This window comes from Globicephala melas, chromosome 10 (assembly GCF_963455315.2).
Source record: "Globicephala melas chromosome 10, mGloMel1.2, whole genome shotgun sequence".
Classification (NCBI taxonomy): domain Eukaryota; kingdom Metazoa; phylum Chordata; class Mammalia; order Artiodactyla; family Delphinidae; genus Globicephala; species Globicephala melas.
Genome location: NC_083323.1, coordinates 8,369,637 through 8,396,604, shown reverse-complemented (window position 1 = coordinate 8,396,604; position 26,968 = coordinate 8,369,637). Strand labels below are relative to the sequence as shown.

The 26,968-nt window shown below is 41.6% G+C and overlaps 1 protein-coding gene across 10 annotated transcripts in view; it reads left to right on the top strand.

Annotated features, from left to right (window-relative positions):
- Positions 1-26,968, top strand: part of TNRC6B (trinucleotide repeat containing adaptor 6B) — a 250,005-nt gene that overhangs the window by 117,916 nt on the left and 105,121 nt on the right. The gene's annotated exons all lie outside the window — the stretch shown is intronic.

The window sequence follows — 26,968 nt, the reverse complement described above, 5'->3', positions numbered from 1 at the left end:
GAGTATTTGGAAATTTGATATTTAGAAAGAGGTTTTTTAAAAAACACAGATCTCTCCCTGCCCCCTTAAATCTGCTGCAAAAATTTGCATAAATATAAATGGGTTTGCATTCTTTCGGCTGCTAAGGCCGACAAAGGATCTGGGAGGGCAAGCACTACCACGGGAAAACCTTTTTCTTTTTCTCTTTTTTTTTAAAGCTAGGCCATCCTTCCTAGAGAGATGTAAAACCTAAAATAAGACCTGATCCATTTTAAACATCAGGCTGGGGGCGAGTGAACACCAGGAGGTTTGGGGTTTGTAGATTCCCCTGCTTGAAAACCTCCCAAGCAATGTGTGGATCACCCCTCTCCTCTGCGCGCGCTCATTTGCACTGGGTCTCTGTGTGTGTTCTCAAATATGCAGCCAGATGCGCTTTTATTTTGATTGTGGTTCGAACCAAATGGTGGGACTATCTTGTAAACATGGTGTTTTAAAGGGTATAAACAGCTATTCCTCCCGATTAGGAATTATTTCTTTATCAGTTTCTCCCTGTGGATTGGCTTTATTCGTTTCTCATAGATTACAATTTCTGTTTAATCTTACACAGATGAACTGGGCTTTTCAGCACAAATTCAGCATCTGTGTGTGTAGTTGCCTGTTTTAGCCACGTATCCATTGTGAAGTGGTCATATTGGGTCACCTAAATAAGTAGCTGTATGTGTTACCCCTGAAACTGTGTGTGCAGTGCACTGAAGTTAAATTCCATTACTCCTAATGCAGGATTCTAGAAAGCCTGGGAACAGGGAGGGAAGACGGCTGAAAACTTGCTTTCTCAGAGCCACCTCCCCCTATCATTGTGAGAGTGTGATGTAATGCTTCTCGGTCTGGTGGGCAGAAAGGATCGTAGTTTTGATGCGGCGGGTAAATTGCACCCCCCCCGGGGAAATTACCCCCCCTCCCGCCCCCCGCCTCCCAGCACATCCCTGGCTCTGAGAGGCCTTGTTTTCTTTTTTTTTTTCCTTCCTAATTTGTATCCTCCTGATTTATGCCTTAGCATATTGGCATGAGAAACAGACTATTTTTCTAAATCTGTTACAAAGTATAGTTTAGAAAGGGCATTTAAAATATGCAAATAGGTTGAATTGTCATATCCCCATCATTAAATATGTAGACTTGGATTAAAGCTAATTAAGCATAAATGGAATAATTTTGATCAGAAGTGAGCAGTGGCTTTTTTTGGCTGTTGTTGTTTCCTTTTTAATTAATCTAATTATAAGATGTTTGCTGGACCTGAAAGTGTTAAAAAAAATGCAAAAAAAATGCTGGACCATTTTGAAAATTTGACAGTCTGGAAGAGGGTGTGTAGTGCTTTCAAAAGCTTTATTCACTGTTAAAATGGATTGGCCTCTTGTGCTGAAAATGGCCTGTTTCTTTGGGCCAATTGTGTGTAGATGAAGGGACTTTCATGCTAATTTAACAAAAAGACTTTCCATTTGAATTCATAAAGATAATTAAAGTCCTCTGTCTGTAAAGAGCAAGTATTTTATTATTTTTCTAAAATTAATGTTATTATATTAGTGGAAATGAGTAGAGAAGTGACGGTTTAAATTCAGTGTAAATTTTTTTGGTATAAGTTCAGCTTTTGTGTAAGAGGGATTGGAAACATTACAGTCAGGAGGTAATCTGGAACAAATTTGTCTCTTAAAAATTTTTTTTACAGCTTGAATTTAAAGGAAAAGACAGAAATTGCCATAGTGATAGGGAGTGTTGCTTTGTGGTAGACCTAAGGAAAATTAGAGCTCTGATTTTTGTTGTTGTTTTTTCTGAAAATGAAAGCGCTTATTTGGGGCTTTACTTGTTAGATGATTCATTTTACGCCCATTTCCTAAGTTGGCCTTACAGAAGAAGAATGAGAAGAACCTAAGCTTTCCATGTTTTGCCATTAGATTGTTTTTGTGGACTGTAAACATGTGAATAGCAGTTTAATTCAGTTTGCAGAGCAGAGGGACCAGAAGCAGGGTGCCTGGTCTCTTAGGCAAGAAGAAGAATGATATAATGAACATTAACAGAATGCCATCTGATTCTTTGAAATGTTTTGGTAAATATTCTTCTCTCCTAGACAGGTTGAGAAGTGCGATAAATAAGACCTGGTTTCACGTATGTTAGGCATTATGGCTCTGATGAGTTTCAGAAGCTCAGCTGCCATTTTGGATCTAAGTTCCTTCAGGGCCAGTCCTTATGGCACACCAAACTATGGGAATTCAGGAGCAAATAAAAATGAGTAATAAATCAAGTGTGCAGATGGATGGTATTTGTGCCTTTTGTTGAAGTTTTCTTTCTGTTGGTAGCATGAAATGAATCTAAAAACTTCAGAGATGTAGCTGATGCTATGACCAGCAAAACCCCAGGGATATTAGAACTTGCATGTTGTGGTTTTTAAAAATGAGACAGTGTATGCAGGGGAAGTTTCTTACTGGAGAAAAATAATATAGTCTTCACTGAAGTCTTCCCACCCCCAATGCTGGGTCTACTTGTGATATTAATGTCATTATTCACAAGGCTACTCTGTCTCAGGAAGAATTGTCACAGATTCATTATTAAGATTTTACTGAAGCATCACAGAAATTGATAGCGCCTATTTATCAGAAGTGGTATCTTATTTTTAAACTGTTTTTCAGTCCTTCCATCTGTGTGCCAGAAAGGAAGCATTGGCATCTTTGGTATATGGCGCAAACTCAGCCCTGTTGTTCAGCTTTGAATGGCCATTTGTTATTCTCTGTCGCCACCGGGACAGTCCTTTAAAAATCAACTTCTAAAATTTGAAGCAGAGACTTCTAAGGCTTTTCCAGCTCTTAAACTTACAAAGAGACACAGAAAGAGTGATATGTGATGATGAGACCTTCAGGTTCTGCAGAGCAGGCCCCAGCAGATAACAGTAGTAAGGGGTGGGCCTCACCCTACCCAGCTGCCCCAGAACTGAAAAGTTTTGGAGAAATTTAATTTTTACAACTCAGTATGATCATTGACCTTCTGCAGTTTAAATTGGACAAGGCCCTGAGGCAACACAGGTGAATGTACTTTGTTCCTCCCCTCAAGGAGTACCCATCTAATGAGGGAGATACCCAGGTAAAGAACCAGTGGCTTTACCTTGGTGCTGTGTGTGCAACAGTTAGAACAAGTACCTGGTACATAAGTAGCCTGAGTATCTGCATTAGGAGAACCCTTATTTAAAGAAGCCAAATAATTACTCCTTATTAATTTTTAATTATCATTTGGCTATTAGATTTTCTTTAAGTGGAACTCGGAATTTAAAGGTGGGGTTTCTGATCATTGACTGGGGAGTGGGGCAGCCTATGCTAATTGTTTCCTAGTACAGTATTGTTCAAGGGTTTATACTAATCCGACTTCCCTCACCTTCTTGTGATTAAGGCTTGTGGTGGAGTGGGTGGGGTGAATTGAAGCCACTTGGCCTGAAAAGGGATTTAACCCGCGATGGTGACATTTTAACATGCTTTCCTTTCTTTCTTCAAATATTCAGCAATCATTTATTATGCCTGCTGCCGGTGTAGGTGCAGGGGGAGCTAAGAATTCATTTGGTCAGCCTGTGGCCCTGAGCAGCCACCGGTTCCTGTAGAAATATTTACCACCTGATGACTGTCGAAGCTACTGCTTTGGGTTATGACTAGGATAACCTATAGTTCTTTCCCCTGATGGTCTCCTTACTGATAGTCAGGGAATGGATGGTAAGTTTTTGCTTCTGGTAGTTCTAGAGACTTCGATTTAAGGTTTGACGAGATAGTCACTTTATCCTTTTTTTTTTTCTAGGCCTGCAAAATTATCCTTTAAATTATCTCTGAGAACCTTGCAACTTAAGTTGCCTCCCTAGTTACTCTATCATATCCCTTAGTTTTACTTTTTTTTATGCCCCTTAATTGTGTCAGTATCTGCAATCACATTATTTGTGTGTGGTACATCACTCCCCACAAACCAAAGCAGACTGTAGTGTTTTGCTTATTGCTCAATCCTCAGCATCTAGAATAGGGCTTAGCACAAGTAAGTGCTCAATAAAAATGTGTTTGAATTAGACCTGAGTATAAGGTCACCAGGACCAGCTATGTGACCATAAGCCCCTGTTTCTTTTTTTTTTTTTTTTTCCTCGGTACGCGGGCCTCTCACTGCTGTGGGCTCTCCCGTTGCGGACGCGCAGGCTCAGCGGCCCTGGCTCACGGGCCCAGCTGCTCCGCGGCATGTGGGATCCTCCCGGACCGGGGCACGAACCCGTGTCCCCTGCATCGGCAGGCGGACCCCCAACCACCGCACCACCAGCGAAGCCCAAGCCCCTGTTTCTTAATCAGTAAAATGGGAATAATATGTTGTTGGGAAGCAGAAGGGAAATGCTGTATGAAGGGGCCAGCACCTAGTCTCGTTGCTCAGTGTTTCCTTCCCCTTTGCTCTCTCTCTGTTAAGTAAACCAGAAAGGCTTTTATGGCCCCACAGATGCTTGATCCTCTCATGGCTCCCAGGATCATGACGCGCGGGCACTGATTGCCCAGAGCTTCAGTCTGGATGAGGGCAGGGGCAGCGCTGAGCCTTTTCTTTTATTCAAGTCCCTACATTCCTACGGTCTGAGGTCATCTCTCCCTGCTCTCCCGTTCCCTTCAGGCCCTGCCTCTGTGGTGTATCCACATTTGCTTGGCTGCTTTTCATACATTCTGTGTTTTGCATCTAAAGGTTCTTAACAGTTTCAAATGAATTGGTCTTAAAGTTTACAACGCAAAGGAGAATATAAAATACAGTGTTTTTTCCTTCATTTTCATTGTTCTGAGCCTGCACATGTAGACTCTATTTAACCAAACTGGTAATAGACAATTTTATCTGACTCAAAAGACAGATAAAATTAAAATTTAGGTCAATTGCCCACTTTATACAATGCTGTTGAATTAATATAGATGACAAATAGCTTTCATTCATTGACATTGGACTGGAATTTGTTTCAAAGAAAAACAAAATTTTTATCTGTTCATTCATTACAAATAATTATTTGAATACCTATTACCTGCCAGACATTGGGATAAGAGCTAGCATAGGAGTAGTAGGAAGATTTTTTTCCAGGTACCATTGCTGAAGTTAGAAAGAATATAAATGCAAGGAGCCTGGCCAGTCCTCAGGGTGTTGGGTGATTACAAAAGAGGGACGCCCAACCCACATAGAGGGACCAGCTTATGCAAGGGCCCTGAGGCAAGAGAGGACTTCAGCATATTTGGAGAACTGTATGTAGAGTACTTGGACATGGTTGGAGGGTGATGTGTGTAAAAGAAAAGATAATCTGGGAAATGAGAAGTGAAACTGAAAAGGTAAACACTGGTGAGTTGCAGAAGAGTCTATATAAGTCATGTTTGGAAGTCTTTATCCCGAGAACAATTAAAGGGTTTTCAGCAGGAATTTCACCTGATCAGATTGAACTTTTGAAAGATATGCTCTAGTTGGACTGTAGAAAATGGCTGGAGGATTGAGTATAAGACCAGATGGTGTTGCAGTAATCTCAGGTGATGGTGGCCTGGGCTGACAGCAGAGCTGGGAAGAAGTGGATAAAACCAGAGACATTTAGGAAGAAGATTTCACAGAACCTAATCATTGAGGGTTAGGGTTGGGGAAATAAAAGATGACACCTCTGTCTCTGGCCTGGCCTGCTGATGGATGGTGGTACCATTCACGGAGTTAGGGTCTATTTAGACGAGAGACACGTGTGGGATTGAGAAAATGAGTTCAGTTTTGGAGTAATTTAATCTTGGGGCATCTAAATGAAGGTCTGGAGTAATTAGATATCTGGCTGGAGGTAGATTTGAGAGTCATCAGTGGTCCCAGCTTTACCAAGATTTTCCTTTTTAAGTTGATTTCTTTGGTAAGATGTCCAGAAATGGCAGTGTGCAGTGCAAGTGTTAAAAGAACACTATTTTATAGAGAGGGTAAGACCACAGATGTGCTCCCATTACTACAGTGGTCACCATTAGAAATACAAAAGGAGTTTGAGGGAGGAGAAAGGCTAATTTTGGCTGGGTTGATCAGAGACGTCTTTATATGAGGACGTTTTATTTGAGCTGAGCCTTAAATATTGGGCAGAATTGTGAAGAGCAGACATGAGGGCAGAGCATTGTAGCTGGAGGGTTAGTTGTGTTCAGAGGGGATTGAAGGGAGTTTGAATGTCTATGGGAGAGCTGGGACGCCTGCTGAGTAGTTTGGATTGCCAAGGCAGATAGTGGGGGGTCTGTTGAAAGTCTGAAGGCAATGTGATCAATGTGGTATTTTGAGAATATTAGTATGGCAGTGAGGCAGAGGAGGGACTGGGAGTGGTGGGATTGGGAGAGGGCAGGACTGAGGGGAGAACTGAGATAGGCAGGCCAAGTAGGAGGCCTGTTATGAAAGGGCCTGCCCTAAGACTGTGGCAGTGGGGCTAGAAGAGGGACCAGGGACTCCAGGTTTTCAAGGTGAATGACGGGAATCTTCAGCAGAAATGAAGATGGGGAATTCCAGGTCAGGCATACTGAGTTTAAGGAGCTGGTGGGATTTCCAGATGGAACTGGTTAGCAGGCAGCTGGCAATGTGGAGCTGACGCTTGAGAAAGAGGTCAGAAGTGGAGATAAAGAATTGGAAGTCATCCACATAGAAGTGATAGTTGAAGCTGAGAGGAGATGAGGTCACCATGGGTGCAGAGAATGGAAAAGAGAACTGAGAATGGGGCCTTGGGGACAGGAAGAGAAAGAGGACCCGGGAAAGGATTAAAGAAAGGTGCTTGTGCAGGACAGTCGTGAGTCACTGAAGATGAGGGAAGGACTTCTCAATCTCAGATGCGGTCAGCAGGTTTTGATGCCGCACAGGAAGAACAGTATTTGGTTATGGCAACGTCCCCTAACCTGGTGTTGGAAGGTGTTCCGGTGGGAAAGGTTTGGGAATCATTAGGTTATGCCAGCACCATTCAGTAGAAATAGAATGTGAGCCATGTGTTATTTTACATTTTCCAGGAGTCACATTAAAAAAAATAAAAGGAGGGAATTCCCTGGCGGTCCACTGGTTAGGACTCTGCTTTCATTGCTAAGGGCCTGGGTTCCATGGGGAACTAAGATCCCACAAGCCACGTGGCACAGCCAAAAAGAAAAAAAAAGAAAAAAACAGGTGAAATTAATAATATATATTTTATTTAACCCAATATGTACAAAAAGTTAAATCAACATGCAACAGATTTTAAAATATTAATGAGATATTTGACATTCTTTTTTTTCATACTAAGTTTTCAAAATCTGGTGTGTGTTTTATAACACATTTCAGTTTGAATGTGAAATGTTATTGGAAATGCTTGATCTGTATTTAGATTTGATAAATTTTACAGTTGAAAAAGTACGTTCACATACCCAAGTTTTTTCAAACATACTAGAGTTTTCTAGTAATAGAAGTAAGTAATCAATTAAAAAAAAATTTTTTTTTTTTTTGGCTGCACCATGTGGCTTGCAGAATTTCAGTTCCCCAACCAGCGATTGAACCCGGGCCACGGCAGTGAAAGCCCAGAATCCTAACCATCAGGCCACCAGAGAACTCCCTTAAAGTTTAAAATAATTAAAACTAAGATACATTTTAAAATTCAGTTTCTCAGTCACAGTAGCCTCATTAAAAGTTCACACTAGCCATGTGTGGCTACGAAATTGGACAAGGGAGGGTTTATGCAGAGTAAGATAGGCTGCTTGCAGCTAACGTGCACTTTGGAAATAGCCAGAGTCACAAAGCATTCTTCCCATCACAAAGCATTTCACAGGATTGGTGTTAGAACACATGTGAGCTTATGCTGATGAAATTTTTAGAATTGAAGGGGTCAGATCCTAATTTTGCTTGTGAGGAGATGAACTTTTTATGCATAGATTCTAAAATTTAAAACAGGAATTTAAAAAATTGTTTTGGCTAAGGTCAGCTGGATGGTAGATTGGTAGAAGTTTTTAAGCGTAACCAATTTGTGTCCAGTTTCAGTAATGCTAGGTACAGAGGTTTAGTTGGAGGGTGGGAGCACTCCCTCCCTCTTTTTGAACTCTGTGGAGTCAGTGAGATGCCAGGCTTCAGGTGGGGAGGTGACATTAGGATTCCAGTGTTTTCAGAAGCTTTCAGTCAGCAGTCCCAGCCTTCTCGCATGAGGGGGAAAGGGTGCCAGAGGGCTAATTATTTTGTGCTTGAATCTCGCTTCTTTTTGGCAGCCTGCAGGCTGTTTGGCCATAGACTATTATACTCATTTTGTATTTCTTGACATCCTGGGCCAGTATAATATTTACTAAATATGGGTGGTTTATAAAAAAGCAGGTTCAAAGATTTTTATTTAATGATCTCATTGATTTATATTGCTTTGTAGTTGCTAACTAGACCTTCTAAATAATAACCTGTAAAGATAGAAATGATCTTGAGTTGTGCTTGGAACCAAACCTTGTTCACACTGGAAAGTTAAGCGTTGCTTTTGAGTTGGTGCACAATTCCATTTCGGTGGACACAGAGGACCTTATTTTTCTATGAAGTATAAGAGTTTAGAGTGTCAGTTATTCTGTGAAGTCTTGTTTTTGTTTTTTAAATCAATATGGAAATAAATTCCTTACACTTTTGTTTTCCTTTAGAAGTGCGTTTTGGTTATCCGTGCCTTTGTAAAAAACCCAGACTGTGTAGTGGTGGGTTTACATAATGCCCTTCAATGGCTTAAAAAGAGACCTAGCACAAGGTTCCTTGCCCCACTCTGGAACCCAGAGCAGTGAGTCTTGTACCTCTCAGTGCCATTCTTTTTTTCTTTTTAACCCCTTGCTTGCATAAAATAATTGCTGTTCTTTTTATGCCAAGAAGTTCCTATTTATAAGCTGAAGTTAGACATATAATTGGGTATCTTAGAACAGTGGCTTTTGAACTTTTTGATTGGATCTACACTAAGAAATACAAATTGATTGAGGCCCTGTACATACATGAAGTATACACGGAAGCAAAAGTATTTATATTTACTTTCTGATACTACGTCATATATTCTATCCTGATATAGGCTACTCAAGTCCATTTTGTAAAACAAAACCAAAACCAAAACAGCTGATCCCAACCACTAAAATGATTTAATGATCCACTCTGGGTTGTCTCACTGAGGTTTAAAGAATTTTTAAGGAGCCACTCGTGGGTTGCCATATTCCAGGACATGATCCCCAGTTTTTCTGGTTTTGAGAATCAAATTTATCAGTCCACTCAGTTGCCACACCAACCAGATTCATAAGCGATTTTTTTAAATGTTAATTTGCAGGACTTCCCTGTCGGTCCAGTGGTTAAGACTCCGCGCTTCCAATGCAGGGGGCGTGGGTTCCATCCTGGTCAGGGAACTAAGATACCACATGCTGCCTGGAGCAGCCAGAAGATTTGGAAAAAAGAAAAAAAAGAAGAAGGAGTTAATTTGCTACTTCAGCATGTAGGCGATGGATATTTTTGATGACCAGAATGTTGTCCTCCCTATCCAGAGCTTTCCATTTGGATCAAAAGGAGTTGGCCATCCGTATTGAGGAATGGTGACGTACATGCATGTTTTCCCCCTAGATTTTAGAGAAACTGAAGTAGAAAAACCCTATTACCAGATTATGTAACTTTCTCTCGGAGAAGCCCCACAGAAAACACTGCCATACTTTCTTTTTTGGAGGGGTTGAGGGTGGGGTGATTCCCTGCCCCTTTTCCAGGTTTCAGGAAGACACACTTCCACTAATTAACACATTCTGTTTTTAGACACACTTCAGTAGATTTGATTAGTTCAGCATTTCCTACTGTTTGTCAGGGTACTAACAGGTTTGTCTGGAAAACAAAAAAAAAGTTCCTTTCCTTAATTAAACTGATCTTTGCTTACTACAAGGACTTGAGAGTCTTTAAGATGCTAATATGCGTTGGGAATCTTAAGTGTTGTGTATATATAAAATTTTAAAGTCCCAGGTTTTTATTTTTGTTTTTAGGCACAATTTGGGGAAATGCATGGTGTGCTTTCCGTTTTAATTATCCCTTTTCTAAAACTACATCCTAGACCAGCAAGCTGGATTTGGCTCTTTCCCAAGTCTCTTCAGACACTTTAACATGGTGCTTCCCAGACAGACGTAGGTTTCAGGGAACTGTAACACTGTGAAAGCAATATTAGGATCCATCATGAGTTACCAGTTGTTTTTTTTTTTGCGGTACGCGGGCCTCTCACTGCTGTGGCCTCTCCCGTTGCGGAGCAGCTCCGGACGCGCAGGCTCAGCAGCCATGGCTCACGGGCCCAGCCGCTCCGCAGCATGTGGGATCTTCCCGGACCGGGGCACGAACCCGCGTCCCCTGCATCCGCAGGCGGACTCTCAACCACTGCGCCATCAGGGAAGCCCGAGTTACCAGTTTTAAATATGCCATGTAAAGGCATTTTAAAAAACCCACTATTTATTACCACCATTTCAAAGAAAAGGCATTTTGACAAAAGAGTAGAATGGACAGTCTCAGAATAAGAAACATCCTACTCAGTTGATTATAGCTTCATGAAAACTATTACATACGGAATATAGATCAGCACAGGTACTAAAGTTTTCAGTGTTTGGGAACCACCCTAATTATAGCCCATCTCTTAGCATGTATTACAGTTAACTATGTGCTTGCTGGTTTTATTAGCCTCACTCATAGGAATAAACCTTATTTCAAGTTCTGGAACTACCTTCCTTCATTCTTATTTATTGACAGTGATGATGGTCACTGTGTGACAGTGACTCACACTTAAAAAAAATTACTTTGCTCCCTATGAAAATACTGTAAGCAGGTAACCATTCTACTTTAACATAAGAAAAAAAGAAAGAACAAGCCAACTCCGTTAGGTGCTGAGCAATTGTAGAATCTAGAATAATAGTCAAAACCTATTCCAAAGTTTATCTGTTTTAATGAGGTATACAGTTGATCCTTGAACAATGCCAGAGTTAGGGGCGCCAACCCTCTGCGCAGTTGAAAATCTGAGTGTAACTTTACAGTCAGCCCTTCGTATCCACAGTTCTGCATCTGCGGATTCAACCAACTGTTAAGTATTTACTCTTGAAAAAAATCCACGTATAAGTGGACACGCACAGTTCAAACACTGTCTGTTCAAGAGCCAACTGTATAGTCGTGGTGATTTTGTAAAAGTGGCAAGTAGGTCACAGGACTAAATAATATTATGTACATTTTTGCCAGCCCGTTGGCTCTTAGTGAGTTGTAAATAATGGCCATGGCAGGATTTTTGTCATATTATGTACATTTTTATTTTTATGTCCGCCATCCCACTCTCACATTTTAAATGACAAAGACCGTAAATCTGGCAACTGTGCATCAAATATCCCCTCTGTCTGCATTCAGCGAGAGAAAGTGCTCTTTAGATGCAGTTTACTCCTTTAATCAAGGGGCCCATGGCCAGCAGCTCACCGGCCTGCCCTGCTGTGATAATGCTGTCAGCTGGCTGTGGGAGTGGCCACCCCAGCCAGTGCTTTGACTCTTCATCCTCAGAATCCTGGGGCCAAGAGAAGAGGAGGGGAGAGGTTGGGGTTAGCAGTGTAGGTAGGGTCTTTGGAAGCCGTAAGAGGCTGGGTAGACTTGAGTGAGCAGGATATACTCTATGTCCTGTGTACTTGGAAAAATTTGTTTATTACCTAAGTATTTATGCCTCAGGCACTCTACAGTGTTGGGAATAGTACAAGATAAAAAGACCTGGCTTTTATCTTTGGAACTCAACCAGTAACGTGAGGCTGCCTGTAATAAAGACAGAGATATGATGCCAAGGGATCCTGGAGGTTGGAGGCAGAGCCCTAGGGAATTGGGGAAGTCTCCACCATCCAGGAAACATTTGAACTTTTTTTTTTTCTTTTTTGGCTGCCTTGCGTCTTCGTTGCTGCACGCGGGCTTTCTCTAGTTGCGGCGAGCGGGGCTGCTCTTCGTTGTGGGGCACGGGCTTCTCATTGCGGTGGCTTCTCTTCTTGTGGAGCACGCATGGGCTTAGTTACTCCGCGGCATGTGGGATCTTCCCAGACCGGGGCTCGAACCCGTGTCCCCTGCATTAGCAGGCTGATTGTTAACCACTGCGCCACCAGGGAAATCCCTGAACTGAGTCTTAAAGGGAAATTAGGAGTTGCTTGGTGAAGGGGATGGTGAGTAGATTGGGGTGATATAACGTAGTGGTTAAGAACTGAGGTTCTGAAGTCAGGACACTTGTGTGGTTAGGTCAGCCCAGTGTTGGGCAAGTAATATCTGTGTGCCTCAGCTTACTCACTGGTAAAATGGGGAATAATAATAGTAATAGTACCCAGAGTCAGTGGTAGCTACTGTTTTCATAAAAGTTATGCTAGCATTTCAGGCAGAGGAAGTGACACAAACAAGGGAGGATTTAGGGGGTGGGGGCATATGGGAAATGGTGAGGTGTTAGTGGGACACAAGTGCAGGCTGCCTGGAGGAGAGTGGAAGGGTTGGCTGGGTTTTGTGTTCTAAGGAATTTGAATTTTATTCTGTAGAAAGCAGTTTTAAAAACTCAACTTGCTTCAGTTGATTACCATATTGAGAATCTGATACTGGAGGAGAGATGAGGGGCAGTCGAAGCAAGAGGAGTGATTGGAGAATGTAAATTAAGTCAGTGACAGTAAAGATGGAAAGACTAGAGGCCCTTGGCTGGGTGAATGGATGATGCAGGAGTTGGGGTGGGCATTTGGTGGGTGGAGCAGGGGTTTTGAGTTTGTAAAAGGGTGAGGATGGGGGCTAACAGGCCGTGTGTTTGCTTTGGGTACGTTTTAGATGTTTGCTGGACATTTACTATAACTTGGCAGGTGGAAATGAGGGCCTGGAGCTCAAGAGAGAAGTTGGGAGCCATCCATTTAGATCTAGAGATGGTCATCTAGGCCATGGTTGTGACAGCGCTCCCTTAACAGATGGTCAGAGGAGTGGGATGAAAACAGGAAAAAGGGTGGTGCAAGAGAAACCCAGGCCGGAAGGAGTTTAGGGAAGTAAAGGATAGTTATCAGGGCTGGTGCCCCAGGGGGTCAGCTGAGATAAGCCCTGGATGTGGGCAGTTAGGTTTGGCCTTGAGGAGCTCAGTGCAATGCGTTCAGGTCTCCACTGAGGTCCAGCACATCATTGTTCATCCTGCTTGCCACTGTCTGTCACATTGGGAAGTCTCCCTGTGGGTTTTCGGGTTTCTCTCTGTCACTACGGTGAGCAGCTCTAGGACAGGAACTAGTCGTGCTCACCTCTGTAACTCCAGCACCTGACCTGACACACACACACACACACACACACACACACACACACACACACAGAGTGAGTGCTCAGTGAGCATTTGTTGAATGAATAAATGAATCAAGGATGACTTGAATTAACTCAACAAATATTTATTGAGTGCATTGTGTGTTTCAGGAGCTATGCTAGTCTCTAGGGATAAAGCAGTAAGAAAATAGATAAGATCCCTGCGCTCATGGGGCTTATATTCTAAAGCATGAATCAGAAGGCTAAGGGGAAGGAACAAGGCGAGACTTAACTGTCGACTGTACGAGGATGAGCTCTGTAGCCTCACCAACCACGAACTGAGCCTGGCACCCAGGAGGCACTCGATACAGCTGGGTGGCTTGAACAGGGGAGAGAGAGGGTTTGAAGAGAACTGAGGTGTGGGAAGAGATTTGCTGCCTAGATGACAGGTTAGCCTTGGAGAGGGAAGAGTAAATTTGGAAATGGAGAGGATATTTGAGGGAGTTCCCTCTGGGAGACATTCCCCTCTCAATTGGAAGCATTCCTCGCTGTAAAACAGGAGATGAAGTCTGAGTGGAAAAGGACCACAGGGAGAACCATCTACCAGCTCTACAGGCTTAGCTGAGAGAGGAGATCCTTTATTTGTAATTGCAGTGATCTGAGGCTCTGCAGGCTCTTTCCAGCAAAGCAAGGTGAAGAACGTGGTGAGTTGGGGTTCATCTGAACCTGAGTGAGGATTGGCCTGGGTAGGTAGTGTGGGATAGCCAGGGGTTGAAGTCTTCAGGGAATGCTGGTGAATGTTCATGGGAGTCCAGCCTGGGTTGGGAATAAGATAAGTCCAGGGTCAGGCAAATGACCTGAAAGAACAAGGAAAGAAAGGGTTTGGGTTGGAGGAGGTGAGAACTTACGCATTAGAAGGGGAAGACAGTGTTACCTCCTGTGTGCTTTCTATAATGCTGTTCTAAGTACTGTATATACGTTAACATTTATTCTTCCTGACGACCCCGTGAGGTAACTATGGAGAGGTTAAGTATCTTGCCCAAGGCTGCTGAAGTGTGTGCTTGAGCACAAAGCCCTACTGCCTTGGGAAGAAACCAGACGCAAGAGCTTCTCCCAGGCCAAGTAGCTTCACAGTAGCTTCCTGAAGTATCTGCGCCATCCTTCCCTTCTAGCAGAAATATTTGGGGTGGCGTGGAAGGGGCCTGTGGACTGTCCCCTCCCTTTAAAAATATTTTAGGTGACAGTGTATTTTATATAGAACTCTCAGTTTTTCCTACCTGCCTTGCTCATGCCCAGACATTCTTGAATAGGAAACAAAGAATATTTCACAATTAGAGAAGGCTTTAAATGCAGGTCAGTCTCTGAGTTCTCTGAGCTCTAGTACCTTTCCTCTTCACCTGTCCTCCCCCCACTAAACTGAGAAGAAGAGCCAGAGCATCTGGCACTTCCATCAGTTTGAAGAGAGGAGAGACTGAATAGAAGCTTGATTGATGTGTGGTGTCTCAAAGGAGGGGAATCTGGCCGTGTTGCCTGTTGCAGAAATGTTGGTAAGTGTCTGCTGTGGTTTGGGGGCTTTGACAAACAAGAAAGTGTTCTCTTCCTGGGGCGAGTCCCCATGTGTTTTTGGTGACATGGGCTCTTCTGGATAACAAGTGGACTTCAGTTGGGTAAGGAATTTTACTCCTGGCCCTCCACCTGTGTCTGAGGCCTGTGACAGATCACTCAGAGACTAGGCCCTTTGTAAACCTTAGGGGGAGACATTTTGACCTTTGCTTGGAAGTCGTTTGGAAGCACAGAGGCTTTGCAAATGAAACATGTTGTATGAAGAAAGAATTATTTGCAGAGACAAAGTGTATATTGATGGTACCTCAGCATTTTGTTTGCATTCTTTTAACATCTGGCTCTGCTCTTGAAGCAGTATGAAGGAAGGCCACTACATCCTCCTCCATCCCTTCAAGGTAAACAAATTTTCACGATTAAAAAAAAAAAAACACACACACCCAAACCACATACTTTTACATTCCAGAAAAGCTTAGATATTTCAGATATTGAATTTACAGAGCACATAGATCACCTAGCATTATTTGCTGGCAATTTTTACGTTCACTCCTCATCCTGGTGTTTTCTATTCAGGCCATGTCTTACCTTCTGGGACTTTTGCACTTGTGCTTGGTTCACTGTTGGGGGCTAGCATTTTTGTCTTTTTTTTCCCGACACTGCTAGTGTGGCCCATAGTGCATCACATTATTAACACCTTTGGTTTTTAAAATTGGTTACCTCTAATTGATTTTTTTTTTTTTTTTTTTTTTTGGCCACATTGGGTCTTTGTTGCTGTGCACGGGCTTTCTCTAGTTGCGGTGAGTGGGGGCTGCTCTTTGTTGCGGCGCGGTGCCTTCTCTTGTTGTGGAGCACGGGCTCTAGGAACGCAGGCTTCAGTAGTTGTGGCTCATGGGCTCTAGAGTACAGGCTCAGTAGTGGCGCAGGGCTTAGTTGCTCCGCGGCATGTGGGATCTTCCCGGACCAGGGCTCGAGCCCATGTCCCCTGCATTGGCAGGCAGATTCATAACCACTGCGCCACCAGGGAAGCCCTAATTGATTTTTAATAATGTGATCTTCTTTTGTCAGATATTAAATCCTAATATTTAGTCACTGGTACTTGATAGAGCTGGTTAGGCAGAACAAACAGATAACCCATCACTGAGAGAGTGGTCCCAATGCCCTCAGGCCGGGATTAGTTGGGGTCTCTAAGACTAGTTGGCACCTTTATTTGGAAGTCAAAGTAGAAAATATAGGCTATTTATTCCTCATTTCTTCCCCCTCTGAATACTGATATTATTCTCCTGGGTAAGGGATAAGTTCATTGCTTGTTTTTAGGTCATGGAACTCTTGCTGGTGTTTTTTCGTTTCTCTTGTTTTGGTCAAGGGCAGTGACAGGCAGACATAGTTTAAGCTAGCAGTTATGACCCATGTTCTTCTATAGGTTCTCTCTGAGGTTCTGTGTGACCAAATTGAAAAAGACTGCTTAGAATCATACTGAGTTTTTCCATGAGGCTCTGTTGGGGAAAGGACATGAACTCAAATTCATTAAGTGCCTATTATATAGCAGGTATTTCCCATGACCTCATTTAGTTCTCACTGCAGCCTGAAGTGGAAATGGTTTGATCTTCATAAGAAGGATGGCATGCCCGAAACTTAGTAACTGATCTGAAACCACTAAACAAGGAAGTGGAGGAACTAGGGCTCTAACTCCAGAATGTGTTCTCTTCCCAAGCCTTCTCAGTTGCGGCACAGAATAATTTGTTCATTGATGATAAATCCCTGTTTTATAAAGCAGACTGTCTTAAATAAAATATGCACTCAAATGATGGGCACTGATGGCTTTATGGGGATCCTCACACTGCATTCATAATAAATAATAACGAGGGCAATGAGGCCAGTACTGATGGCATGCAGAGCGGGAGGTTTTTGGGGACAGTCCTGGATGGCCATTGAAAGGCATTTTTCTTCTTGAGCAACATGATATGTTAACTAAGAAAGAGAAATTACTGAGTGATTAAAAACTTTATCTCAGATAATTAATTGAAAAGCCAAATTGATTAATAAAGAGACATTTTTAGAAGGATCTTAACTGTATCGAGTTTAAGTAGTAATTCTTAAAGTGTAATCAAACAGAGGACTTATCAAAACTATAATGAAGAAAATAGAAATCATTTGTAATTAGACAGTAATTAAAGGCGAGTACATGCCCAGTGATTTTAGAGTGCTTGAAAACAATTACTTTTCTTTTTTTTTTTTTTTTTTTTTTGTGGTACACGGGCCTCTCACTGTTGTGGCCTCTCCCGTTGCGGAGCACAGGCTCCGGACGCGCAGGCTCGGCGGCCCTGGCTCACGGGCCCAGCCGCTCCGCGGCATGTGGGATCTTCCCGGACCGGGGCACGAACCCATGTCCCCTGCATCGGCAGGCGGACTCTCAACCACTGCGCCACCAGGGAAGCCCTACTTTTCTTAAGTAGGTGAAACATCTGGGTTATAAACTTGTTTACACTATTAATTTACTTCTAACAAACCTGTTCTTCAGAGATGATGCAAAAGTGAACTTTAGCTTGGCTGTCTGAATTATCACAAGTTCCAACTTAATGGATACTCTTTTTAAAAAATATTATTTTACACTAAATTTTTAAAAACTGTCCCTTCCTGAACAATTCAGTCCTAATGCTTCTTAGGTAGACAGAGAGGGTAGGTGACCTGGTCGGGGTGTTAGAGCCTAAGTAGGATGAGGCGACCTTCACATAGGTCTGGTGTGGTGTATTGGACCCAAAGAGAGGTGAGTAGGGCATTCACGTGAGCCTGGGGTGGCAGCAGCACTGAGAGATTGGTTAAATACAGGAGGAGGATTAATCTAATACATATGTACGTTAAGAATAATGGGAGCCAGCAACTCTCACTGTTGGAGAAGGGAGTTACAATTATTGAAAGGGAGAAAACTGGAATGAACCTTGTGATGTGAGATTGGAGTCAGAAGTATTAGTGTGATGAACTCATGAATTTTAACAAGTATTGATAAATATAGAAATGATACAGATGTAAAATGCATGCTTGTGTATTTATATACACATGTATGTACATCTCTTCGCTCTGTCCATAAAGAGGGTGAGAGTGCCTGAGAGCAGCAATACCTCAGTAGCAGTGAGCACATCACGTGCCCAGATCTTGGCTTCTAAATACCATTTTCCACTAAAAGGAACCCCAACTTCTTGGACAAATGGCTGATTACGGGCTTAGAGCAGAAAAGTTTAAAATGAACCTGGAATATCTTGTGCTAGAAAGCAAAGAAGTCTTCAAGAATGATGGAGGTATTTCAAAAGGACACACGCCAGCTTGAAGGCACTCCCACTGGCCAAATTTGGGATAATTTGATCATCAAAATTTCAGAAGTGATAGTCATTGGTTAAAACCTGTTGAATAAAAGAGAAATGTGAAGGTTCTCACAATTTCACCTGCTTTGAAATAAAACCTTTGTATGGACTCATGAATAAATTCAAAATGTCTTATTTAAATTTTAAAGTACCTCCCCTCAAAATACTTATTGAATACAGAGGGGGGGAAAGAGTTACTTTAGAGTCAAGAAGCACAGTAGATACCACCTTAACCAAGTGACCTGAATGAATATTACCAGTAATGGGACAAACTGAAATTGATAGGATGCAATATTGCATTGGTGATATTTGTGCCAAGGCGCATGACCCAAATCTAATCATGAGGAAACAAACATCAGACAAACCCAATTTGAGGGACATCCTACAAATTAAATGACCTGTGATCATCTTTAAAAGTTCAAGGTCGGGCTTCCCTGGTGGCGCAGTGGTTGAGAGTCCGCCTGCCGATGCAGGGGACATGGGTTCGTGCCCCGGTCCGGGAAGATCCCACATGCCGCGGAGCGGCTGGGTCCGTGAGCCATGGCCGCTGAGCCTGCGCGTCCGGAGCCTGTGCTCTGCAACAGGAGAGGCCACAACAGTGAGAGGCCCGCGTACCGCAAAAAAAAGTTCAAGGTCATGAAAGTCAAAACAAGACTGAGGAACTATTTCAGACTGAAGGAGACTAAAGAGTCATGTCAACTAAATGCCACATATGATGCTGACCTGGGTCCTTTTATTTTAAAAGACCATGGCTGGGACAAGAACAAAACTTGAATGGGGCCTGAGGTTTAAATGGTAGTAATGTATCAGTGTTAATTCCCTGATTTTGATAGCTGCATTTTAGTTAGTAGGAGATTTTATTTTATTGTTTAAGAAAAACATGCATTAAAGTATTTGGAGTGATGAAGTATGAGACTGACAACTTACTCTCAATGGTTCTGGGAGAATGAGCTCTTTGTACCATACCTGCAACTTTTCTATAAGTTCCAGATTGTTTAAACATTTTAAAAGAACTTAAAAAATAATATTCTTACCTAAAATTTAAATCAGAAGTACATAAAATTAAAAGTCCCCCATTTCTCATTTTAAACACCACTCCCCCCCCAATCCAACTCTGTAGAGATACCACTGTTAACAACTGATGCATATTCTTCTAGGCATTTTATTTATGTAGTAATGAACGTATATATAAGTAGATTATATTGAGTATTTATGGTATGCTGGCCATGTTGCATTCCTAGGAGTTATAATGGTCAGCAATCAAAAGGCATAGTCCTTGCCCACCTCTAGTAGCTGCGTTTTGAAAACTTTGCCTGATGGATTTTGAAAGAAAATTCCTATTTGTTCCAGTTTAAAGTCATTTAATTTGACTTTTATTATATTCCTGTATACCCTGCTTCAAGCAATGCTTTAAAAACCAGAATAGGCTTTTAAAACCTCTAAATGACTCCCCCCTCCACCCCTTTTTTTCTTTTGGCCTCTGGCAGACCTGTTTTACAAATGACCAACTTTCTGTTATGAGTTTTAACAAGAATGTTTTCACTTGTTACCTCTCACATTTGAAAGAATCAAATAACTTACTTTTAGGGTATTATAATTGCAAATAGATTGTGATTTTCCCGTACTCAGTGAAGGAATGGAAATAAACCATCGCTACTCTTGAGTACATATAAACTCGTATAGGATGGAAGATACGACTGAAAATTGTGAAACGGAAGGGAGTCTGTCTTTCAAAAGGAGACGAACCCATTTCTTAAAGATTAATCTGATTGATGTAATGCCTCAGTAGCAAATGCCTTATTTCTCAGTTTGGATTTATATAGCCCACAGTGTCAGATAATCACCCTCATAGCTTTGTAAAGACCAGAATGTTTCCTCCATATCACTGGCCCATACAGATCTCAAGTTCTTGCAGATGTATTAAAGGGGCCCATATGTAGAATGCCGGCTGGAATAGGAAGAGGAGTGGACTGAGTGGAGGGGATAACTGGGGCGGGGGGCGGGGGAGGACGTTGCTTCCATCCTGTCTTTCCTCACACTCTTACTGTCTTCTCTTGCTAGCCTCTTTCTTCTTGCCCAGGCTTTCACTACCGTTTTGATCTAAAACACTTTTGAATTTAGTGAGGAGGACCTTGGGGCCTATTGCCTTAGACTGTGACGAGGCCAAGGTCTGTGTTGAATGGGCTTCAGCTTTGCAGGTTGGCATTAGCTTACCAGCAGGTTCCCCAAAATGCTGGCCACTGATTATCAGCCTGTCTTGTTGAGTGTTTTAGAGAGAACTAATCATTAGTGTTCACAGTGTTGTTTAGCAAAGTTCACGGATAGTTCAAAACAAAACACATTTTTGGTCCTAAGCTATTGGTGCTTCCCAGCCCAGTGTCAGGACACTAGTGCATCACAGAGACCTCACATGTCACAACAATGCCAGGTTTTCCCCACTGCCCAGGGTCTCACTCGCCCCTTTACTGGATTCCCATCAGTCTCGCTTCTGGCTGTTTGCCCCACCTTCCTCTTTACATTAATCCATGTCCCACCACTTGCCCTTCCATAGCAGAAGTCAGCTTCATGAGAATACTCTTTTTTTTTTCTTTTTTTTTGAGAATACTCTTTGCTTCTACTTTAACCTCTTCCAGGTATGTCATAAGAATGTAAAAACTTACAAATGTGGAGTAAAATAGACAGAATTGGGAAAATAGCCCAATAAACTCTTTTTTTCCCTCAATAGTTTTTTATTGAAGTACAGTTGATTCACAGTGTTGTGTTAATCTTTGCTGTTCAGCAAAGTGACTTAGTTGTAAATATATATATATATACATATTCTCTTTTTAATGTTCTTTCCATTATGGTTTATCATAGGATATTGAGTATAGTTCCCTGTGCTGTACAGTAGGACCTTGTTGTTTATCCATCCTGTGTATAAAAGCTTACATCTGCTAACCCCAACCTCCCACTCCATCCCTACCCCAACCCCCTTCCCCTTGGCAACCAGCAATCTGTACTCTATGTCCTTGATTCTGGTTCTGTTTCATAGGTAGGTTCATTTGTGTCATATTTTAGATTGTACATATAAGTGATATCATTTGATATTTGTCTTTCTCTTTCTGACTTCACTTCGTATGATAATCTCTAATTGCATCCATGTTGCTGCAAATGGCATTATTTCATTCTTTATTATGGCTGAGTAGTATTCCATTGTATATATGTACCACATCTGCTTTATCCGTTCATCTGTCGATGAACATTTAGGTTGTTTTCATGTCTTGGCTGTTGTGAACAGTGCTTCTGTGAACATAGGAGTGCACGTATCTTTTTGAATTATAGTTTTGCCCAGATATATGCCCGGAAGTGGGATTGCTGGATCATGTGGTAATTCTATTTTTATTTTTCTGAGGAACCTCCAGACTGTTTTCCACAGTCCAGTAAACTCTTTAATGATTACTTTGATAAATGCCACTTATGGAAAAGCTTTACAATTACAATAAATTCTATATTTAAGATGAAATTTTGAGACCTGAAAATCCTCTTTCTTTCTTTATATAGCTTTGGGTTCAGTCATCAGAACATTCTCATGTGGTGAGGCCTTATACTTTTGCGATTTTATGTTTTGTTTTCATTTCCTGCCACATAGCAGGTGCAGCTGAGAAGTACCTTCAGAAATCACGGAAAATTCTGGCCTCATCATTCTGCAGGGTGCAGTGATCTATCTAGAATCCAGAAGGGCTGTTATTTGCGGGGTGGAAGGCTAGTGGCCAACCTCAACTTGGACCTCTATCTTGTCTCTTATTGCCCTTTATGAAGTGTCTGTCACACTTTTCCTTTCCTTCCTCACTCTTCCTTGTCCTCTTTCAGTCCAAACAGCATTACCTTCTCCAGCCCTCTACTTCTCACCCCTACCAGCCACTTAGTAAATGAAAGGGAATCAAAAAAAAAAAAGGAAAGAAAGGGGAAAAAAGAAAAGGAGAATCATTATAATGCAAAGTTTTTTGTTTTTTGTTTTTTTGCGGTACGTGGGCCTCTCACTGCTGTGGCCTCTCCCATTGCGGAGCACAGGCTCCGGACGCCCAGGCTCAGCGGCCATGGCTCACGGGCCCAGCCGCTCCGCGGCATGTGGGATCTCCTGGACTGGGGCAAGAACCCGTGTCCCCTGCATCGGCAGGCGGACTCTCAACCACTGCGCCACCAGGGAAGCCCTATAATGCAAAGTTTTGAGCGACATACGTAACTCTGTGTCTTTATGTGTTGCCACATCTCTTTACATTTTTAGAGAATATGAATATTTTGTCTTTTGTATTTCAGTAAGCCATCTGTACTGTGTTTAGACTCTGTGGGTTCTTTATTGTTTCGTTATAAGAGAAGGAGGTATGGGGCAGGATCTTTTCATGTACTTGCAAATTTCAGTCAGTCCTGTATTTATTCATGGACCACTAAGGTAAACTGGGCATGCAGGTTCAATTCTTCTCCTCTTTGTTCGGTTGCGGTGGCCAGTGTCCGGGGCCAGTCATTCCAGATTCACCTACTGCCACCTTGGATTCCCAGCCACTGGCAGAGCCCAGACAGTGTATCTTTTCTTGACTGTTGACCTGCCCTTCTGCTTCTTCTGCCCCACTGTGTTCAGAAAATACTACCAAGTTACTACTAGCTAGAGTAAGTTTTAAGTGTTGCAAAGCAGTTTGTGGAACTTGGGTTTTAATGCCTGCACCATTATTTGTGAGCGTGATGTATCTCTGAATGATTACATGTGTAACCGACCCAGGGGCTGCTTGGCCTCATTGATGCTCTTCTGTGAGAATAATTGACTCTGGTAACTGCAGAGCTGCCTGCGGCTATCAAGGAGCTCTGCTACACTTATACCACCTGCTATTGTTCTCTTAGCAGCCGCCACTGCTGCTGCTTTTTTTGTTTTTAATAAGTTGCCAATTACTGGGTTTTTGTAGGGATACCAACAGTTTGCTGAAATGGGCATAGGACAAATATAATTGCTTTCTAATCTTTATTTTCATTTATCCAGTGAAATTATTGATACTAAGAAGCTCTTGGCAGTTATTTTGAAAGCACTGATGCATTTTTATCTTACTAAACAGCACTGTTCAGGTTTTCCAGTTTGAAGGCGGTGTAGGAGCATGTAGCAGAGGGCACTCTTCCCAGCATACATTAATTTTGACGATGATGTTAATTTCAGGTGTATTCCACAGATGTGATCTAGGAGGCTGATCCTGACCACTGAACCACACGGGAGCGTGCTGAGCCCGTTTTCTCAATTGTTTGGCTTGTTCTCTTAGGGAAAATTGTCGGCGCCTTTTGTCTGTTTTGTTCAATGATGCATCCCAAGTGCTTGATAGAATAATAAATAATATTTGTAGCATTGTAGTAATTAAATAGATACCATTCACAGATTAATATTAGGTGAGATCATGTTTTTATGCACCAATACTGCAAAAGATTCTTTGGTATTGACTAGAGGTCAAAAGATTACTGATACTTTAATATGAAGAAAGAATTTACACATAATGTATTAATGTAATCACCGAAATCACGAGATTAGTCGTGTTGGTTTGCCCACAGAAGCAGTAATGATCATCAACCTAGAAGCTTTAGGATCTGAGTGAGGTTCATTACTGAATCTTTGAAGTGAGTCATTAATTTGAAAATTGACATTTAAGCATTAACAGAAAAAAAGTAATTGAATAATTATTTGAAAGTTACCATTGTTAACCAACAGAGAAATACTAGCTTTTGTGACATTCTCAGTTTACAAATTATCTAATTTTTTAAAATATAATTATTTAAAAGAGTTGGAAATGATCATCTATAGAGCATGTTCTTCTAAATTAATCAGAAAAGTAGTTTTGAATCCATAAATATATTGTCAGTGCTATTCTGATTTAGAGAACACATCAAGTGAATTTGGGCAGCCTAAAGCGATTTTGATTATTAGGAAACAATAATTCCTTTTTGGTTCTGAGGTTAAAAGTGGATTTTAGTCTTCTCATCTATCACAATACAAGGGGTCAATACAATAGTATTTAAGAGATTATGCAGCAGAACCAAATACTGGTTTCTGTTTCCAAAGTGCCTCCTTGCGTCCTTACCTCTTTAAGCCAGTTTCCTCAACTGTAGAATGAGGTTAACAGAATTTACCTCAGATGTGTGAGGATGACATATTTAGGGCAGTGTCTGACACATAATGATCACTGAAATATCAGATATTAATATGGGTATTAAAATGTCTGAGATGCTCATTCAAGAGGTTACTGGGCATTAGGAACTGTTTCTAAAGATCAGCAGAGTTTCATCTCTTCTATTTAAATCAGGGGTCCCCAACCCCTGGGCCATGGACCAGTACCAGTCTGCCGCCTGTTAGGAACCAGGCCTCACAGCAGGAGGTGAGTGGCAGACGAGCCAGCGAAGCTTCATCTGCCGCTCCCCATCACCCTCATTACCACCTGAGCCATCCCCCCAGCCCCCGTCCGTGGAAAAATTGTCTTCCACGAAGCCAGTCCCTGGTGCCAAAAAGGTTGGGGGCCGCTGATTTAAATGATTCCCTGTTTAAGAATATAATTCTTAAAAGTATTACTACAGTAGCAGCAGAAAAAATAAGAAATTTGGAGCTAAACCTAGTAAGATCTCCATGGAAGAACATGTAAACTTGTATTAGGAGACATGAGGGTGTAAATAAGCACGGAACTCTGTCGTGATCATGGGTGAGAGGGCTCAGTGATTTAAAGATGTCATTTCTCTGCAAACTGGCATTTAAGTCCACAGCAATTCCAATAAAAAACCCAGTAATTTTTCTGAAACTTTATAAGCCTATTTACATTTATTTATTTATTTATTTGGTTCGTTGGTTGGTTGCTCCGGGTCTTAGTTGTGGCCTGCTGGCTCCTTGGTTGCGGCATGCGAACTCTTAGTTGCAGTATTCATGTGGTGTATAGTTCCCTGACCAGGGATCGAACCTGGCCCCCCTGCGTTGGGAGTGCAGAGTCTTAACCACTGCGCCACCAGAGAAGTCTCTGATTTTTAAATTTATACGGAAGAAAGAACAGGAATAACAAGTAGGAGGACTTACCCTACTGGATATCATGACTTACGGTAAAGCTGTAGTAATGAATACAACCTTGTATAGATGGAGCGGTAGAGATGGATCAGTGGATCAGAGTGGAAAGCCTAGACCCAGACCACCAAGCATGTATGGAATCTATGATAGAAATGGCTTCACCAATCTATCAGTGGGAGAGGTGACAATTGACATGGCAGATTAGTAGGGGAAAGGATGGACTTTTCAACAAATGGTGCTGGCTTGTTCTATATGATTGTAATAGGCTCCTGGGGCTGCCATGACAAACTATCACAAACTGCATGATTTATAACATCAAAAAATTACACTGTTACAGCTCTTGGAGGCTGAAAGTCAAAAATCAAGGTGTTGGCAGGGCCAGGCTCCCTCTAAAAGGCACTAGGGAAGAATCTTTCCTTATCTCTTCCGAGCTTCTGGTGTTTGCCGGCAGTCCTCGGCGTTTCTTGGCTTGTGGCTGCATCACTCCAATTTCTGCCTCCATTTCACAAGACCATCTTCACCCTGTGTGTAAGGATCTATTCAGACACTGGGTACAAAAATAAATGCCATATGGGTTCAGATAAATGTAAAAAGATTTAATAATTCTAGAAACAAATACAGGAGAATATCTATGACCTTGGGACAGGGATGCTTTAATCACAATCATAAAAGCACAAATCATGAATGAAAAAAGCTGATACATTCATGTTCATCATAATTAAGAACTTTAACATTCATCAAATGACATTATAGTGAAAGTAAAAGAGAAACTAGGAGAAAGTATTTTCAGCACATATGATCAACCAAGGATTTGAATCCAGAATACAATAAAGAACTCCTACAAACCAATAAGAATAGGACCTAGTAGAAGAAAACAAATGAAATAAGAATTTCACAGTAGAGAAAAATCCAAATGTCCAATAAATACAGGGAAAAAATGCAGCTTAATTAGTAGTCAAGGAAATGCAAGTTAAAGCACAGTGAGATAAGATTTTGTACTCATCAAATGAATAAAAATTAAAAGATTTGAAAATACCAAGAATTGGTGAGGATATGGGACAAGGAGAATTTTTATACTCTTCTGGTGGGAGTGTAAATTTTTGTAACCACTTCGGAAACAGTGTAGCAATATCCAGTAAAGTTGGAGAACATGGACACCCTGTGACCCAGCAGTTTGAGTTGTGGGCACGAACCTACCCCCACTGAAGAACTCTTGTGTATATGTTTGTATAGGGAGACATGTTCCAGGATGTTTACGGCAACATTGCATATACTAGTAAAAACTGGAAACCTAAAGGTTGGTCAGAAGGAAAATGGATAATGTGTTAAAGAAAAAAAATACATTGTGGTATATTAACAGTGGAACTCGGTACAACATTTACATCAATGAACTATAACACAACATAATAAATGAATTTCAGGAACATAGTATTGAGTGAGAAAAGCAAGTCACAAAAAGAATAAAATAGTATGATTCCATTTATAAAATTCAGAATGTTTTCAGTCAAATATATTGTTTAGGTTATTGTTTAAGCATACTATGTGGTAAAGCGAGGGGGTGATAAGCATCAACTGAGGGGCAGTTACCTGTCAGGGTGGGAAAAGGTGGGATCACAGAGGGTACCAGGGGCTCTAAGTACTGGCAGTGTTCTAGTCTTTGAGTACTGCATACACGGATATTCTTTTGTATGTATTAAATATTTAATAATAAAAAATTTTAAAACTTTGAAAAAGTTACCCTCATAAGTTTTATTGTTTTTAAGAGCAG